At 45.3% G+C, this 7,311-nt stretch overlaps 1 long non-coding RNA gene across 1 annotated transcript; it reads right to left on the bottom strand.

The window, feature by feature from the left end:
* Window positions 1–4,000: 4,000 nt before the first annotated feature.
* On the bottom strand, window positions 4,001–6,300 carry LOC147343136 (uncharacterized). Its single transcript, XR_015157125.1, has 2 exons — window positions 5,973–6,300; window positions 4,001–5,452 (listed from the first exon to the last, which is right to left on the bottom strand). It is a non-coding gene; the product is annotated as an uncharacterized LOC147343136 (long non-coding RNA).
* Between the last annotated feature and the right edge of the window lie 1,011 nt (window positions 6,301–7,311).

Genomic DNA, 7,311 nt, shown 5'->3' with positions numbered 1-7,311 from the left:
ATCCCTGGGTTGAGAAGATACCCTGGAGGAAGGCATGGCAACCCGCTCAGTATCCTTGCCTGGAGAATCCCCAAGAACAGAGTATTATTTACAATAGCCAAAATAAAGAAATAACCTAGGAGTCCATTAATGGATGAGTGGGTAAAGAAAAACATGGTGTATTTTATGGTATAAAGTATATTTTATACTTTATTACTCATAATAATATTATGGAAAATTATTCAGCCATAAAAAGATAAGGAAAACTTGCCGTTGGCATGTGCTTAGTGAAATAAGTCAGACAAAGACAAATACTATATGATCTTGCTTAGGTGTGGAATCTAAAACAAACAAACAGTTGAACTCAAAGCTAGACTGAGGGTTGCCAGAGATGGGGTAGGAAGGTGGGAGGATGGGAGAAATGGGTGAAGGGGGTCAAGAGGCACAAATTTCCAGTTATAAAATAAGTAAGTCCTGGGGATGTAATGTACAGCACGGTAACTATAGTTAATGAGGGGGTTGACTCATCTCTGCTCCAGCATGTTGGGGCTGGGAAGCCTGGAAGGCAGGGGTGACTTGCTGTTGCCTTAACTCACACCCCAGTGGTCGATGCTGGTTGGTGGCTGGGACCTCAGTGGGCCCCACTGAGGGGATACCTCATTAGAGAGGGGATACCTCTCCATGTGGTGGGAAGGGGATACCTCTCCATGTGGGGGGAGGGGATACCTCTCCATGTGGGGGGAGGGGATACCTCTCCATGTGGGGGAAGGGGATATCTCTCTATGCTGGGGGAGCGGATACCTCTCCATGTGATGTCTCTGTTAGGGCTGGTCTGGGCTTCCTCACAACACAGCTAAGGATTCCAAGAGAACAAAGCAGAAGCTGTGCCACTTTTTTATTGTGGTAAAAAACATATAACATAAAATTGACTATCTTACCCATTAAAAAAAGAAGACACTTCCCACGTTGTCCAGTGGTTAAGACTCCATGATTCCACTGCAGGGGATGCAGGTTGGATTAGTCGAGGAACTAAGATCCTATATGCCAGATAGTATGGCCAAAAAAGGAGAACAAACAAGCAAACAAAAAAACCTGTCTTCTTTTCAAGCAAAAGTTAGAGGAGATATTTCCCAGCTTGTTGGGTTGGAAAATACAACTATTTTGTATTTTCAGCATCTCCAGCCTCTTCAAATATTGGCAGATGCTGCAGAAGTGACATTCTGGGACTTCCGGTCCCAGCACTTAAAAGGCACTGTGGCTTCTCCTTTCCCCATCACGGGATCCAGTTGCCTAGAAAGGAGTTCAAGATATACCACTAAATGATGAGGAACCAGAGGGAGAGCAGAAGGCCCAGCCAGCCACCAGCCATTCGGCTTCATTGTTCGCAGCGTGCAGCCCCTAACATGCAGTTAAGGAAGCCATGTTTGTGGTCTATCCTCAGGGGAGCCCCAAGCTGAGCACAGCTGCATGTGGGACCTCAGCCAATACCTCATGGAACAGAGTCAAGTCATCCCCATGGAGCCCTGCCCAGATTGCAAAATCAGGAGCAGATAAACGGTGGTGTTTGCTTCAAGACACTAAGGGTTCAGGTGGTTTTCATGCATAAAGAAACAACTGAAATACCTGGCACTAGGCAGAACAGAAACAGTGTGACAGTTTCATATTCCTTAGCCCAGTGTACCAGGTCCTAAAAGATCTCTTCCTCCGCCTGCTGTTCTGACTTCCTCTGGTATTACGCTCTGTGCTAGTCAGCTTGGTCTTTCATCACAAAATACCACAGATTGGGGGCTTAAACAACAGAAATTTCTTTTCTTACAGTTCCAGAGGCTGGAAGCCCAAGGTCAAGGTTATCATCTTGCATATAACATTATCATCTTACATAAGTCAAAGGTGTATCATATATTTGACTCCATTCATGAAACACACATTAGTTTATCACACACTAGTTCCCTGGGACTTGAAGATAGATCAGATATGTTCCTTGACCTCCCAAACATTGCCCGTGGCTGCATACGGTGGCTGGAGGAGGGCAGAACATAGACAAAACCTTGAACACAATGTGATAAACACTCTACTAGAAATGTGCATGAGAAGAGGGATGGAAATCCAGGTTAGGGAACAATGAATTCTGCCTGGAGAAGCAGGTCATAGAGAACAACAGATAGGACATTTTAGTGGCTCCTTGAAGAACGAATAGCAAATGGTTAGGAGGTGAAAGGCAACATTTCATACAAAAGAAAGAGTGTGGGGACTTCCCTGGAGGTCCAGTGGTTAAGAATCCATCTTCCAATGCAGGGAACGTGGATTTGACCCCTGGTTGGGGAACTAAGATCCCACATGCTGTGAAGCAGCTAAGGCCCCACACTCAGCTACTGAGCCCACGCTCAGAAACAAAGAGTCTGTGCATGGCAATGAAGACCCAGCCCAGCCAAAAGGAAAAATAAAAGAAAAGAGTATGAAGGATAATAGGCTTCCCGGGTAGCTCAGCTGGTAAAGAATCCGCCTGCAATGTGAGATCCCAGTTCGATTCCTGGGTTGGGAAGATTCCCCAGGAGAAGGGATAGGCTACCCACTCCAATATTCTTGGGCTTCCCTGGTGGCTCAGATGGTAAAGAATCCACCTGCAACGTGGTAGATGTGGGTTCGATACCTAGGTTGGGAAGATCCCCTGGAGGAGGGCATGGCAACCCACTCCAGCATTCATGCCTTGAGAATCCCCATTGACAGAGGAGCCTGGCGGGCTACAGTCCATGGGATCGCAAAGAGTCAAACACAACTGAGTGACTAAGCACACATGAAGGAAAAGGTAAGTGTTATGTTGGCTTGATATGGGGAGGGTATAGGAAAGAGGGTGGGTGGCAGGGCTGGAGAGAGGGGCAGGACTAGGTTATAAAAAGCCTGTGGATCATAATCTGGACTTTGTTCTGTAGGTATTGGGGAGATGAGAGCAAATCCTACTCTTGACAGAGACCTAACTCTGGATGTCAAGAACTTACCTTTCCACCACTGTAGTCCTAGAAATGATTAAGAACCTCCCAGGTCTACACTACTGGCAAGGATCCCATGGCCGAGGTCAGAGGTTACTGAGCCTTGGAGGCTGGGAAGGAGTGGGGAGCAAGGATGGAGATCCTAAAGAAGAAGGGACTTGGGCAGGAGATGTGGGAACAGAGAGGGGCTGGGCGTGGACTGGGCAGGGCTGGTGGGTGGAGGTCCCTCTGGGTGGTGAGTAATGGTGTGACACAGCGAGTGGGTCAGGGGCAGCGAGGGACAGCATTGGGCCCCAGCCTCTTTGAGTCTATCTTTTCCCATCTTCCTCTCACTCTTCTCATCACAGACATGTGGAGGGAGCAAGGTGGTGGGGAGGGGAAGAGGTGCAGAAGCAGGACATATGTGACAAGATGAGCATCTTTGCATTGTCAATACCAGGGACTAGTGTTGGGGAGGGTGCCTGGCGAGGAGACTAAGGTGGAAAGGAACTCTCTATCTCTATGCTGCCCCCTCTCTATCTTTTCTCCAGCAAAGCTCTTATTTTCAACAGATACTCACTGTAGAAACGAGAGGAGGGGGCGAGGAGGGGTTGTCATGTGGAAGACAGTATCGGCTAAACTCAGACATGGTGTGATGCAGCGATGATTCTGCAGTGGCAAAGGAACCCAGCAGAGACAGGCAAAGTGTGTGTGTTCCCAGGAGCATGCGGGTACCTCAACTGTTATGAAGCGGAGGCACAGGGAATCTCTGGAATTGCCCAGTGGGGGTGTTGGGGAGGGGCAGGTGCAAGCGGCCTGTGTAGATCAATGTCCTGAAGTCAGGGAGGGGCTGCCCAGGCCCAGAGCCTCCTAGCAGAAGGGAAGCCACAGGGCTTGTCTCAGTGGTTCTACTGCGGTGGCTTCTGAGGTTCATGCCAAGAACTCCTTGATGGACTCCTACAGGATTGGCATTGACCTTCAGTGGAAAGAATGGCTCCCCTAGGGCAAGACCAAGAGGGTGTAAATTAAAGAAAAACATGCTAGTCATCTGATGGTCAGATTGCTTGTTTTGTTTTGGTTTTTAATTAAGAAGGTTAAAGGACATATTTCAAATTTGCTTTTAAGCCTTTCTCCAAACTCCTAGAATAGTTCCAATTCTATGCACTGTTTTTCTATAGCTATATATATATATATATATAAAGATTTCAGGTTGCAAAACTTGCCTTCTCCGCTAAGACTTCATTCTATTGCTATTAGAAGTAACTGTTTAAATTTAAATGGAGTCAGTTTAATTATTGAAAGCCTATAAAAGAACAGTATTTAGGTAACTATAACACATATGTATATTTCAAAATCAAAGTATAAGAACTGTCAGGGCTTCCCAGGTGGCCCAGTGGTAAAGAATCCTCCTGCCAATGCAAGAGAGTCGGGAGACACAGGTTTGATCCTTGGGTCGGGAAGATCCCCTGGAGGAGGGCATGGCAACCCATTGCAGTATTCTTACCTGGAGAATCCCATAGACAGAGGAGTTTGGTGGGCTACAGTCCATGGGATTGCAAAGAGTTGGACATGATGGAAGCAACTGAGCAGGCATGATATAAATATACATATATATATATATATGTATATATATATATAAACTGAATCACTTTGCTGTGTACCTAAAACTAACATAACACTGTAAATTAACCACATCTCCATCTTTAAAATGGTTTTAAAAAGATGAGAAAAGAGCAAAAATCTCAAAAATAAAAGGTATCATTCACTAAATTATACAAGGAGTATATATATATATATACACACACACACACACACATGTATATATCATATTTCACTGTTAGTTCACTGCTGTTATTTTTGTTATAACAGTAACTAACATCTTTTAAAAAGAAGGTTCTGAAATCTTGCCCTGGCTTCCAGAATTCTGGGGAGAATAGTCCATCGTAAGGACTAATTATGTATTCACTGCCTGCTGTATGGTCTGCTGGGCAAAAATAAAGATAACTGCAGAAAAGATGGCTTTGGACAAGTTTGGCTAAATATAGCCTTCAAGTGTGTAAACTCTATCCTCTTCCAGGGTGCATTTCCAACATCAAATAGTGATGAATTAAAGCTTTACTTTATCTTCTCTGTAATGAGTAGGCTCGCTCGACAGGACACTTCAAACAGGAAATAAAAGGCAACGTCATTACATTCTCTGTCCACAAGGCTGTCTTACGCACTTAGTTCCAGTCCATTCAGCTTACAGAGTCCTGGCTGTGAACATCCCCTGAGGTTATGGCGCTGTTCGGGTGTCCGGCGTCATCACTTTCCACTCCCTCCGGCGTCTGGAGTCTCATTTTAGCTGCCGAGATCACGCGGCTTGTCTATCACGTCACTTGTGGATCCTGGGGCTGTTTCGCCTCTACAATCCAGTGTCCCTACTCCCAACACCCAGGGTCACGTACCGTGCGTGTGATTTAGAAGATGAGGATCTAACCAGAAGGCTTTTCCTGCAACAGATGTTTCTAGAGGAAAGTGTGAGACACAGGGTACAAACTTACGGTTAGCAAAGGGGAAGGAGGTTAGGGACAATTAGGAGTTTGGGATTAGTAGATACACACTACTATATATAAAACAGATAAACAACAAGGTCCTACTGTATAACACAGGGAACTATATTCAATACCTTATAATAAAATACAATCGAAGTATATGGTTGTAAGTTTCATATATATATATAATATGTATATCTGAATCATTTTGCTAAGTGATACAGCATTGTAAATCAACTATACTTCAATAAAATAAATAAATACAGAAAGAAAGTGTGAGCCAGGCAATTTTTCAGTTTGCAGCAATTAATTCAGCCCCACAACCTAGGTAGCTGTAACCCACATCGCCTTTCCCCTAGAGTAAGCGACAATAGAATAAAAATCCCCCTCCAAATTCCCAGGGCTCCAATTGTCCTTCAGATCCTCCCACAAGTCCACCAAGACCACTATCACATAGGTGGGGGCAGGGATTCTCAGTAACCCATTTTCTCACCCAGGAATATCTCTTTAGGATGATCACTTTTACTTCATTGCTATTCAGTTCCAGACCTAGAAACGTAAAGAGGGAAATCCAGAAATAGAATTGGAAGACAAAGAAAGCAAGCAGTGGAACAAAATCCTTTCTGAGAGTTACAAGGACTTTGTGGAATTTCCTTTCTTAATAATCCTCAGGATCATCAAAAATAGGTTCCGGCTGCCCTTCTGGGTCCTGCAAACTTCTTCGTCATGTAGCCCCTCCTAATTTGAACACCAAGCTGGGCAGGTGGGAGCCCTTGGGGCAAGGGTCCCTTACAGAGCAGCTGCACAGAAGCCTCGGGAGCTCAGGGTTGCCAGCCCTCCCATAGCGGCTTGCCAGGTTTCCAGAGTGTTAGAATAGTAAACAGTTGTTTCTCAGAAACAGAGATGGGGCTATCCACAGCCTCACAAGCTAAATTTAAGTTTAATGAAGTTCTTTCCTAACAACCCAGATCAGTGATTTTAAACAGGCTGGCGGCGAGGCGAGATCCATCTCTCGGGGTTTGGGGGAAGGAACTGGCAGTGTAGTCTGAGGAAGCTCCCAGGTGATTCCGTGTTCCACCTGCAAACCCCAGTGCCTCTTCAGAAAACCGCTGGCACAGATCTTGGATGCTGACGGAGGCCCTCTCTGGCTTCTGCAATTTCCCCACAGTGCTCCTGACATTTCAGAGTTAACCTCTGAAGCACTTAGGGACGATGACACAAGCCTCCCTCTGCCAATACTGCCACGTGAACTTTTTCACACAGAGCATAGAGAGAACCAAGTGCATATAATCAAACGTTGACAACAGTTGGCTGAGTAGTTAGGTTTGATCCTTGGAGCAGAAGATCTTCAGCAGAAGATCTCAAGTGTAAATTTGGATGTCATCAATCACGTCTTCCATAAGCCCTGAAGCAAAAGTCTGATGGTGGAGGCAGATACATCCTTCCCCTGCCCTGACTCAGATGCGTTTTCCCGCTCCATACCCCATTCCCAAGCTTTCGAGGGAAGCGTCCTTCTTGCAGAGATGCCTGGAAAGAGGATAAAACACAGGCATTATTTATTTGAGCTGTGATGGGAAAGATCTTATGACTTTTGAAATCCAAATACATACTAGGGAAACAAAAATGAGCCTGCGTTTTCAAAGCTGCTGGTCATTTTCTGTTTGGTAAGGCACAAAGAATTTTACATAATTGTGAGGACAACTGTTCCTTCTGAGGCTAACACTTATATTGGCCATTTACTTATGCAAATAAAAGATAAAGCCCCCAATTGGAACATGAGACCTTGGCAGACACCCCTTGATGGATTCCAAACTAATGACCACGTCTATGCC

The sequence above is a fragment of the Bos grunniens genome, chromosome 28, assembly GCF_055505025.1.
Source record: "Bos grunniens cultivar Pamir isolate PY7600 chromosome 28, Bosgru_T2T1.0, whole genome shotgun sequence".
In the NCBI taxonomy this organism is placed as follows: Eukaryota; Metazoa; Chordata; class Mammalia; order Artiodactyla; family Bovidae; genus Bos; species Bos grunniens.
The sequence above is the reverse complement of the archived record's forward strand: the minus strand, read 5'-3'. Positions and strand labels throughout refer to the sequence as shown.